The sequence below is a fragment of the Mustela putorius genome, unplaced genomic scaffold, assembly GCF_011764305.1.
Source record: "Mustela putorius furo isolate JIRA1106 unplaced genomic scaffold, ASM1176430v1.1 tig00003875_pilon_pilon_pilon, whole genome shotgun sequence".
In the NCBI taxonomy this organism is placed as follows: Eukaryota; Metazoa; Chordata; class Mammalia; order Carnivora; family Mustelidae; genus Mustela; species Mustela putorius.
Genome location: NW_025422026.1, coordinates 597,768 through 609,583, shown reverse-complemented (window position 1 = coordinate 609,583; position 11,816 = coordinate 597,768). Strand labels below are relative to the sequence as shown.

The 11,816-nt window shown below is 61.4% G+C and overlaps 1 long non-coding RNA gene across 1 annotated transcript; it reads left to right on the top strand.

Moving 5' to 3' along the window:
* The first annotated feature begins 10,589 nt into the window (after nt 1-10,589).
* On the top strand, nt 10,590-11,816 carry LOC123388116. Its single transcript, XR_006602661.1, has 3 exons — nt 10,590-10,954; nt 11,261-11,431; nt 11,535-11,816. It is a non-coding gene; the product is annotated as an uncharacterized LOC123388116 (long non-coding RNA).

The window sequence follows — 11,816 nt, the reverse complement described above, 5'->3', positions numbered from 1 at the left end:
CACTTGGAATCCCTCCCGCCGAGCCCATCTACAGAGAATGGAGTGTGGACCAGACCTGGCACCCAGGGGTGACCAGGGATGCTGATGGGGGACGAATCCAGCCTGACCAGAAATGCCCCTTCTCCACAGATGTCCATGAACGTCAGGTCCTTTCTCCTAAGTACACAGTTAGCCTTGGGCAACCTTCGTGGCTTGCTGCCCACTCTTCCTGACAGGGGTGTGCTGCAGGCCGGACCAGGCCCGTGAGCAGGGTCTGGATGCCCCGGCTGCTCCCAGGGTGCCCTGACCTCACCCACCCTGGCCCAACCCGGGAAGGGAGCCCTCGACTATAGTCCAAGGGGTAGGCCTGTCTTGGTCCCTCCCCCAGGGTGGTGACGGGCCTCCCCGGCATGGCCTGGACTGGCAGTGGCCGGAGGACATCGCACCTCAGTGCTGGACGGCTGTTGTCACAGGAATGACCTCGGCCCACGGTCTTGTCCTTCATCTCTAACCCAACCGTGCTGCCGACGAGCCCCTGCCAGCAGGGGACCCAGAGACCAGGATTCCCCTGCATCTGGGCCTGGGCTCCGGGGGCGCGCATGGAGAATGGCCGGGCTGCGGTGAGCGCCCTCCTTGTGCTCAGGGGTCTGTGTGGGCCTCACCAGTGAGGCGCCGGGGCTGGCCGTGACAGGGAGAGCAGAGTTCTGATCCAGGCCGTCCTGTTCCTGTCCTGGGACCTTGAGCAACGTCACTCGCCGTTCATAGCCGCAGGCTCCTGGTCTGTAAGACGAGCAGTCGCCCTGCCTGCCTCACTGGTCGTTGCGGGGACTCGAGGAGGGAACGCCCGAGAGGGGCTCCATGGGACACACACTCAGCCCTCCGCCTGGGAGCGGGGATGGCGGCGTCCCCACCCCTTCTCGGGAGGCCAGGTCCTGTCCAGGCCGTCCGCCAACAGTACCTGCACGCGCTGGACCCAGAGAGCAAGGGGAAGGCTCGCTCGGACCTCGTCAGCCCGGACACACCGCAGAGCGACCCCTTCAGTGCCCATGCTGCCCTGACGGAGAAGGGGCCGAGCTCAGACCCCTCTCAAAGGGCCCCCAGCTCCCAGAGTCTCATGCCCTCCCCCCAAATACCCCCTGCCATCCTCTGCTCCTCTTCTGGGAAGCTGAGAACCACACCCTTGCTCATCCCCAGGCACTTGGCTGTTGGGGCTCCAAAGCCAAAAAAAACCCCTCTTTGTTCTCAGGGCTCTGCTGTGTCATCTCTCCCATCAAGTCACTCGGGACAGATCCGTTCCCTGGTGGGAAGGAGGGAGGGTGAGGGCGCAGAAGCAAATGTCCGGGATGGGGAAACCGTTGAGACGTCACGTGTTTTCTCCACACAGTGTGTTGTCAGCTTGCGCAGGGTTCAGCCTGGGGCTGGTGCCTGGTCCACGGAAGAGGGCTGCTCCCCGGTGGTGCCCTGAAGACAGCTGCAGAACCCGCCGGGCCAAGAACAGGAGCATCAAGAATCCCCACAGTCCGTGTGTCAGGGAGCACGTTCTTGGTTTCACCAGTGGGTCCTGCCAACCACTGCCCCCAGGTGCACCCAGAACCCCGGCCCTCCGCCAAGGGCTGATGCTGGCGCTGAGCGTGCTTCCTGCCTGCCAGCCTAATCAAGCTGCTTCTGATCACACGACGCACTTGCCCCCCCCCCCCCCCCCGCAGGAAGGAGACCAGCTTCCCCTGTCCGTCTGGCGCCAGTTTCCATGGCGACCTCCTGCTCCCCTTTGCATTCCAGCCGTGCTGTTCTTCCTACTGGGCCTTGAACAGGCCATGCCTGCAACCACCCCAGGGCCTTTGCACTCTCTATTCCTTCTCTTCACACAGCCTGGATATCCATATCCGCAAGGGCGGCCCCTCCGCCTCCTCCCTGTCTCCGATCATCTTTGCGGTACCAGCAGTGAGGTCGTCCCTGGTCCTCCCGCTCTGGACGCGAGCCCAGCCCTCCCCACTGTCCTGTCCCTTCCCTGGGTCGTATTTCTCTCAGGAACTTAGAACTGCATGTCCTACTTCTTCTCTTTCCCACTGCACATGAGCAAGAACTTTGGGTGGGTCACAGCTTTGCAAAGGAAGGATAGCATGAAAAGGCCCTCACAGGGCTCCTGCTTTCTGCCCGTTGTGTGCCTAAAGCAGTAAAGCCCCGAGACTGAAAGTGATTTCCCAAGGCCACACAGCTAGGAAGAGGAGGGGAGTCTGTCCTGGCTAACTGGTAGCGAACTTGTTCCCTGGGCGCATCCTGCTGCTCGAACCTTCCCACCAAGCCTTCCTCACCCGCAGGCTGCCCCTACATTTCCCTCTTTTCTGGCAGGGGCTTTCTCTGGGAGGACCCCGGCCCCAGGCACCCTCACTAGGAGTGAGGACCCCCTACCTGCTTGGCTGCCTCTGTCTCATGGGGGCGCCGGGCAAGGTTAGCCTGCACTTGGTCTCTGTGTGTGAGTCGAGTCCCCTGCACCCCAGGGAGGGGGCAGCCCCTCCCGTGTGTGCGCTCCAGCCTCTGGGAAGGGAGTGGACGTGTGACCGCTCTCAGCCCTCCCGCCTGCCCCCCAAATGCCCATTTCTGCCTGAGAGCTTGGGGAGGGAGGAGGGGTTTGCTGGCAGAGCTGGCCCAGGACATAAAGGACTAAAGGACAGAGTCATGATGGGCGCCGAGCCCTCTGGATTATCTTTCTTTAGGGGCAGGATCTGTAGGTGGTAAATCTTTGAAGCCCCCCAGAGACCGCCCCTGCACCTCGTGACAGAGGGAATTTCAAGTTCATTTCTGGTATTGTGAGCAAGCTGGGGACCGTCCTTCCTGGATGGCCTCTCCTTGCTGCACAGCCTCCTCCCCGTGGGGGGCTCAGGCCCCAGTCAAGTGCTGCACCCCCGAGCCCGAGGCCGCCAGGTGCCGCAGAGGCTCACCCTCCCACCCCAGAGCTACCCGAGCACCCGCTGGGAGCACTGATGGCAGATCGGAGATTGGAGAGGGGACCCGCTGGGCTTCCCAGCTTGGATTTCACATAATGAGCCTTTGGAATCCGCGAAGTGATTACAAGCCCACTGGGGAGGGACCACCTACAGGCTCTGGAAGCTTTCGCTGCTCTACCTCACCAGGAAGCTGCACTTAAAAAAAAAAAAAAAAACCAGCCCAGTTTGCAGTGGAGGCTTGGGACTCCTCGGGGGTCGGGGGGCACTGAAGGCAGCCCTGGGGTGAGAGGCTCAGGGACAAGAGAGCCCCAGAATGGCCCTAGCACAGCCACACGCTCCCCCAGCCCTGAAGCCTGTACTGGCTGATTCAGGACCTGCTTTAAAATCAGAGGCTGAAGAGACTGGATTTCATAGGCAAGCTGTCTCTCACAGAAGGGGCCACGGAGGCAGAGGGAGGGGGGATGGGCTACTTGGTGTCGCTCAAGCTGGGCGGCCAAGAGTTCAGCCAGGCCTTGGTCTCAGGCTCCTGTGCTGCTGCTGTCTCTTAGCCCACCCTGCCATTCCTGCTCAGATTAGAGCTGAGCGGGAACTAAACCAGCCTAGAATCCCACCACTTGTTCCTTGTCTGAAGACCCATTGGAAGCCCTGCCCCTGGATGGGTGCTGGGGTTCAGCTGGGGAGACCAGTAAGCCTCAAATGCCTCTCACGGTCCTGGGGACGTTATCACCTCCTCTCTCACTCCCTCTCACGCCACTGTGTTCCTTATTTTCCTGTGTCTCAGAGAGGTTAAGTCACTTGCCCGTGGTAACACAGCCAGGGAGCTGTGGGGCTCTGACTTGTACCGAGGCCAGTCTGGCCCCAAACCCTGGCTCTTCCGGCGTGCTGAGGCAGGAGCAGCCATACAAGCTTAGGGACAACTTTGGGAAGAGAGAGTATTACGTCTTTAAGGCCAAAGGTTCTTAGTCACAGAAGTGTGGCTCCAAGGCCTCGAGGCCATCCCTCACGCTGAAACACCTGCTCGCTTCTGCTTGGGCTACAAACACGAGCTTCTCTGAGCAGAAAGGCCCAGCTCATAAAACAGAAAGCTCCTTGAGATGGGGCTCTGGGTAAGGTCCGAGGGCATGTCCCCGGGTTCGTCAGGGGAGGCACAGGGGTCGGGGTGGCTGGCGATGAGATGCGGAGCCCAGGCATGTAGAGGGCACCAGCCAGTGGGAAGCTCAAGAGAGTGGGCAGGGATGGGCTTGGAAGCCTGCCAGGGTCCAGCGGAGCCCTGGGCCAGGGCCAGAAGCCAGTCCTGCTCGAGAAAGCATTACACAACCACCTTATTAGCGGCATCCGTCGATAGGGTCAAACTCATTCATTCCAGCTCTGCGAAGCTCTGGTGGGAGGGCTGGGAGAGGGCAGGCCCCTGAGTTCCGGGCCCCTGTGTCCATGTTGGCTTAATTAGCTCCGTGGTTCCTGCCTCTCTCGGGGACAGCCTCGCATGCCAGGTCCGCGGCAGCTGTCCACTGCCCTTAGTGGAACCCAAAAGAGGAGGATATCCTGGGTGGTGGGCCCGGCATAGGCCGGTGTGGACTGATGGCCCGCGGATGCCAGGGACAGGAGTCTGGGGGTGCGAGCAGGGACACGGATACAAAGAGCAGCGCTGGGGGCCACCTGGGGGCCTCCGTGTGTTACAGTCTCTGCCTTTGGCTCAGGTCATGATCTCAGGGTCCTGGGATCGAGCCTCACATCAGAATTCTGACCTCACAGCGATGAGATAATACAACCGTGTTGTCTTAAGCCACTGGGTTTGTTCCAGTCACTACTGAAAACCAATCCGAGGGACGCCTGGGTGCCTCAGTGGGTTAAATCCTCTGCCTTTGGTTCAGGTCATGATCCCGGGGTCCTGGGATCGAGCCCCGCATCAGGCTTTCTGCTCAGCGGGGAGCCTGCTTCCTCCTCTCTCTCTGCCTCTCTGCCTACTTGTGATCTCTGTCTGTCATATAAATAAATAAAATCTTTTATAAAAAAAAAAAAAGAAAAGAAAGAAAGAAAAAGACCAGTGCTGGGGGTTCCGTGGCAGGCTCGGATCAAAGCACCGGGAGTGTCTGTCCGTGGGATAAGGAGGCCAGTGGGTCTGTGGATGTGAAGCCCATTAAGGTCACCGTTCAAGACAGAGCGTGAAGAGCGCGAGGATGTTGTCGGCTGAGCATGGGGCAGACCTGAGGCGCCTGCGGCCTGGATTGCGGCAAGAGGGTGGGACTGGAGGCCTCCCGGAGAAGTCACAGAGCTCCAGAGCTCCAGCCCCGGTCACGAGAGGACACTGGTCGGCAGCATGAGAACGTCTTAGCAATGCAGATCACTAGGCCCCTTCCCAGGCCGGCAGAAGGAGCGACGCCAGGGCTGAGAGGCTGCCGTCTGTAGCCACGCACACACCAGCAGTGACCGTGGCGTGTGAGAAAGTCTGAGAGCTGCCGGGCTATCCACGTGGGGTCCCGAAGCCAGATCCCTCCCCACCCCGGAAATGCCGGGTCCCAGGCTCCAGGCCCACAGACCAGACCGCAGGTTAACGAGACCTTGGGGGACCGCGTGTGCCGTTGGGTTTGACAAGGCCCACCCCGGAGTTTCAGCCCTGCGGTTCTCCCGCCGGTGTGAACAGGCGTGCGGGACGGACAGAATCAGATGGTGAGGGGGATGCGGCCCGTACCGTTCCTGACAGAGGCGAGAGCCGTCCTCCCGTCCGCATGGGCCCGGTCTACTCCCAGAAAACGTCACACACATACACACACACGCGCGCGCGCACACACACACGCACACACACGGAATAATGGCTCTGAACCTGCAAAGGCGCACATTGCCGACATCGTCCAGAAGGCAGAGTGCCAAGGCCACGAGACAAACGGCCGGGCAGGCGCCATTCACATTCCGCGGGAGACAGCTGGGCCCCGCGAGCAGGCAGGCTCCGCGAGGCGGGCGTGATTTAAGGAGAAGCAGTGCAGGCCGCTGCCGGCAAGGGCACGCGGATGGTCCTGAGGGGACAAAGCTGCAGAGGGGGAGGCCGCACCTGTGACCGGGCGTTGCAGCTGCCCACGGTGACCCGGGCGCTCGTCCCACCCGGGGGAGCCAGCAGAGCTGCTGCTGAACCACAGCAGACAGGCCGCCTCGCATGGCTCTGAATGGCTTTCGGCAGCGACGCCAGCGGGCTGCCCTCTCTTCCCCACGTCTGTGCTGGCTTCTCTGTGCCTGGCATTCTACCGGACCAGCCCGCCCGTCCCCTCTAACGAGAGCTGCTCCTTCGTATTTACGAGGAGGGTTGGTGTGTGCCGGGATCGGCGCTCCGTACACGCAGGCACTTTCTCACTGGGTCCTCTCCACCGTCCCAGGAGGCAGGCGGCACCGCGCTCCAACCCTGCCAGGGCACCCTTCTTACTGACTGCGAAGAGATTTCCTATTCTACAGAAGGGAAAATCAAGACTGGAGGAAGTCAGGTGGCGTTCCAAGGGTAAGGGTGGTGGGGAGAAGAGTTGGGCATCCCAGCCCCCGTCCCCAGCCCCGCTCCTGCCCTCGGTCCCGGAGTGCAGCTCTCGGGGACTGTTCAGCTCAGGGACAGCCTGTCATGCAGGAACCCCCAGCCACTCCGGAAGAACTATCGGACTCTGCAGGTGAGCAAGATGCCCAGGATTGGCTGTCAGTCCCCTTGCACGGGGTCCACTGCTGACCTCACGCAGGGACCCCTCCACAGGCCCCTCCCGTCCTCTGCGGGGGCCACCTTTCTAGAGCGGCACAAGGGAGGAAGGAGAAAGGCAGAGCGGGGCACACCTCTGTTGTGACTGCAGTCAGGGCAACCAGTCTGGCCCGACAAGGGTGACTCCCCGCCCCGCCCCCAGGCAAAACCCTGTCTGCGGTTTCTCTGCAGACTCTGGAGAATGGGGGTCCTACAGACGCCCAAGGACAGGAGTGGCAAGAGGGTACTTCTGCGTCTCTCTCTCCCTGGCCTCGGCAGCCCCTCCCGGGTGAGGGTGCTCGCCGCTCCCCTCCCTTGTAGCTGTGTGCTTGGGACCTTTGCGAGCTCTCAGGTCACTCCAAGCAGGACACAAGCCTTGCATTCGGTCACCAGAAGCTGATCCTGCCGTCCAGCGCTGCGAGGTCCAATGGGGGTCCCTCCCTGTGCCCCTGCGCCCTCTGCTTCTCACACCATGCTGGGGGCTTCATGGGCCTCTGATGACCGCACCTACATCCCTCGTCACGGAGCCACAGCCTGGGACCCGAGGCTCATACAGTTGAGGCCTGGCTCCACAATTTATGAGCCACGTGGTCCTAGGTGCATCTCTTGGCCACTCTGTGGCTCAGTTTCCCCGTTTGCAGGGTGGGAATGACAGCCGTCCGAGCACACAAGGTCACAGCGAGCAGTGAGTAAAACACACGTTCAGTACTCGGGGCCAGCGTCCAGCGGACACTGGCTGTTATCAAACATGTCACAAAGACTCCAAGATGCTTCCTTTGTGAGACACAGCCCTGACCCAGGAACGTTACAGTGGCGTTCCTCAGTCGGCTCGGAAAGGGTTCCACAGACAACGATGTTTGGGAAACAGCATTCTTTCCCCGCGGGATGGCTCACAGCGTTGTGCCACCTTCCGAAGCAGCCTCCAGGCCGGTTGCTGCACTCGGCACTTTCCGGGCTTGGGCTTGGAGCCTCCCAGTCTGGAGCGTACGGACGCGGTCTGGGGGATGCCCGCTGGTCTGGCTCTCTCGTGCACAGATGGGGAAACCGAGGCCCAGGGAGAAGAGGAGGCTTACTGGAGTTACTGGCTGGTTAAGTGGCGGAGCCTCCCCCACGACACCACACCCGTGGCACCGACACCAGGTTCAGGAGGAACCACGGGAGCGCCCCTTCCCCACGGGGTCATCAGCCCCCGGCAGATCCTGGGCCAGGAGTGGAACCAAACCCAGCTCCATGGTTCCTTGCTGTGTTTTCTTGGCACCTGAAGACTGTGACTCGGGGGCAGGAGGTGAGCAAGGAAGGTCTGAAAGACCCAGGGCCAGAGGCCGTCCCCAAATAGGCAGACATTACCTCCTAAGGCCCTGCCAGCCGACCCTGGCTTCTCCCTGGTGGGCTGGCCACAGACCGTCTACCACCCACCCCTGTCGCTGGTCAAGCAGTGGGGGGAGGGGGAGGCCAGAGCTGCAGCCCGGGGCCACCTGGGTCCCACCTGCCCTCAGGCAGAGCCTTGTGGGACAGAGGAGGGCTGACCTCGTTCACGGTGACTCGGACATCGAGGCACCCCCACGGGGACGCGCGGGCCAGAGTTCAGACCGCACTGATGGCGTCCGCCGGGAAGTTCTCTCATCGCGGCAGTCAGTGTGACGGGCGCTTTGTTCTGAGAGCAGTTAGTGCTTCGCGCGCGGAGGTGAATTTCTCCGGGGGTCATGAAGCAAGTCATCAAATTGTAAACCTCAGCGTGATGTCGGCGGTCACTCGTGGCTGTTCTCAGGGACCCAGTGACTCTCAGCCTTTCCCCTGTGAGACACACGTGACACATGATGCTGGTCTGCATGCTGGGTCCACCCGTGGTGGGGACAGGGTCTGTCAGCGAACGCCGCGGAGACGGGCAGCATCGCGAGCTGGTGCGGACGGGGAAGGTGCTCCCTTGGACAGAGTGCTAGCGGGGTGTGCTAGTGCAGCCCAGCAGGGCCCGACCTGGCAGCGTCCGGGGAACAGGGACACGGCACTTAGCCTGCAGGCCTGCACTTCCGGCGTTCAGTATGTGCCCCAGAGGTGTTGGGCTCGCACGCAGGATGGTCTCCGGGGATGGTCACCACCAGATGTCGGCTACACATGACTGGAGACACAGCTGAGCAGAGGAAAGCCGTAGAGAGTGACGGGTCAGAGCGGTGAGGAGTGAACAAAGCTACATGCGCCACTGTGGGGAGATCTCAAAATCGCTGTATGACACAAAGTCACAACCGTCTTTCTGTCAATTTTCAGATAGAGAAACCAGTACCACCCATTTACCATAGAAGCACATACGTTTGTAATGGAAGAACGCATAAAGCAGAGGGAAAGGGTTAGCTTCCCTCTGCACGGCTGCCCCCGAGAAGGGGCACTTGGGGGTGTAGATGGGTCTATAAGGTCGAAGGGCGGAGGGAACCCACGTTCTCTGGAAGCCTGCTGTGGCAGCTGCCTCCCTCTTGGCCTCAGCTTCTCCTGAACCCTGACCACCTGCTCTGCCTTGGGTACCTGCCACGGCCACCGACCTCTGCAGGCTGACATGGCCTCCCGAGACGGACCAGACGCATGCCCAGAATCGTGGGGTCTCCCATTCTTTCCGGACTTGGTGGAAACACTCTGCCCGGGGTCTGGGGTCTGGCTTCCTCGGCGGCCAGCTGTAACTCAGCGTTTCTCAGCGGGGCTGGTTTTGCCCCCGGGAGACGTCCGACAACGTGGAAGACATGGTTGGTTGTACACGTGCTGTACGTGGGTGTCACTGGCGTCGAGAGGCTGGAGACCGGGGACCCTGCTCCACAGGCTGGGGCGCCCGGGACAGCACCCTACAATACAGACTCGTCTGGCCTGGCTTCAGCAGATTCCAAGCGGAGAAAACCGGGCGCAGCTCTGTGACCTCAGGCACATTACTTCACCTCTCTGAGCTCTGGCTCCCTCCTCCATGAACCGAGCACAGCCATTGCATGGACTTGGTCTGATGGTTGTGGGGATTGAATGTGCCCGTTTCGGCCAGCGAATGGCTCTGGAGAGTGTTGTGTGTCATGGTCATAGCAGCATCTCTGAGGAAGAGTAACACTGAACGCCCAGAGTTTAGGGAAGCCGTTCTCAGGCTCCAACGCTCGAATCCTCGCCAGTCCCAAGTGCCTCATGGTACGGGTCACCGTGGACGGCGACGCGCTGCTGTTGGGAAGGGCAGCCTTCCCCACACTCGGACCCCTGGGCCCGGGGTTCCTGGACTCACAGTCAGGGTCGGCAGGTGGCCGCCCCATGCAGCTGTGGCTCTCCACCCCCTGGGGGTGGGGGTGGGTGCACAGCAAGGAAGCCTGGGTGCGAAGGGAAGAGCCTTGGAGGGGTGGGGGAGGGGTGGCATGTCTGACGACTGGCCCCCCCGGGCCAGAGCAGCGTGCTGCCCCAGGCCGGGGGTAGAGGTTATTTAAAGGTCGTGACCTTGGGGTCCTGGGATCAAGCCCGGCTTGGGGCTCCGGGCTGGGTGCTCCGTGCGGAGTCTGCCTGGGTTTCTCCCTCTGCACCCCCAGTCGTGCCGAATGAATGAAGGACTCGGCAGGGTTGGGCCCTGCTGAAGCATCCCGCACACTCACATTTTCTTCATCACGTGCGTATGAAAAGGCGTCCACGTGCATCTGACAACTCGTCACAAGGACACGGTGGACGTTCCACGTGACAGGAGGGCCTGGAGCCACGGTTGGTCGGCAGTGTTTCCTCCTTTTTTTTTTTTTTTTTTTAAGATTTTGTTCATTTATTTAACACAGAGAGAGAGATCACAAGTAGGCAGAGAAGCAGGCAGAGGAGCGGGGTGGGGTGGGGGAAGCAGGCTCCCCGCTGAGCAGAGAGCCCGATGCGGGGCTCCATCCCAGGACCCTGAGATCATGACCTGAGCTGAAGGCAGAGGCTTAACCCACTGAGCCACCCAGGCGCCCGGCAGTGTTTCTTCCTTTCGCATCCGGGCGGGAGGTAATGATGCGTCTTGCAACCGTCACGTCACCGATGGGACAAATGTGGGCAATGGTCACATGCCATCCACGGAGGTACGTGATCTGCTGGGTTCTTGGTACGTGACTTGGTACGTGACTTGGTACGTGACTCTGTGGTTCTTGGTCGATATTCTCAGCGGCTCTGGAAGTGCACGCGCACGGTTCGTGTTTTGTTAACGCACAAACCGGCTGAGACTCTGAAGGGATCTGCCTGAGGACCCCAGCTGGTGTGCGGAGCCGGGTCCAGCCCCCGCTCATTCTCTGTGGACCCAAAGCCGTGGGATGCAGCCTCTGTGTCCTGGTTCGGTGGCAGCCTACACCCTCTTCCCCAGGTCAGCAAAGGCACGACGTGGCTGAGCCCGGGGGCCGCCACCCTCCCTGTGTCTCGGAGTCCCCCGCCTGGCCCCCCGGCCCCGGGGTGAGCACGGCTGGATCTGTGAGCAGCAAGGAGCGCTGGAGCTGAGCGCCTGCGGGTCTCCCCTTCCCTGAGCAGGCAGAAGGCATGGGCTGCCGCAGCTGCGGGGGCTCAAGAGGACGGCGTGTCCGCGAGCTTTGGGCAAGACCATGCGTTCTGGAGGGGAGCCTCATCTGTGCAATGTTCCGTGTATCCCTTTTATAGTGAAGTTCTCTGTCTGCAGATTCCAGCAAATTGTGGAGCAAAACAGTCGTCACGTTCGCAGCAGCGTCTTCGCTCTGCAAGGACGGAAACAAAGCCCAGCCGGAGCCCGGCCGAGGGGGCAGCGAGACGGAGATCCACGCGGGGCGTTCCCAGGGCTCCCTGCCCTGCGGGCTGGCGGCTGGCTGCAGGGGTGACACCTCCTTCTCCCAGCTTTAAAACGCCCTCCTCCCCCACCCTCCTCCTTGGTGGCTGCCGCCCTGCAGGGTCTGGTTTTCATTCTGGTCCTCCTCCAGGGCCTCTGGTGAGCTCCGGCACCCCAGTTTCTCTGAACAAGGATAACCACTTCCACCTGCTCGTATGACTCGCTCCTGGGACAAGGGGGGCCTCTTGACAGGGCTGGGCTGCCTTGCATGTGTTGAACGGCTGCTTGAAATATGGGCCTCCTCCCTGTCCCCGCCTTCCCCCCTGCCTCCCCTACCCACCAGCCTCCAAGGGTGGGGGTTGTCTCAGAGCCGGGGTGGGGGGGGGAGGGTGGTGTGGTGGTGCTCAGAGCTGGGGGGAGGGTGCTCAGGGGC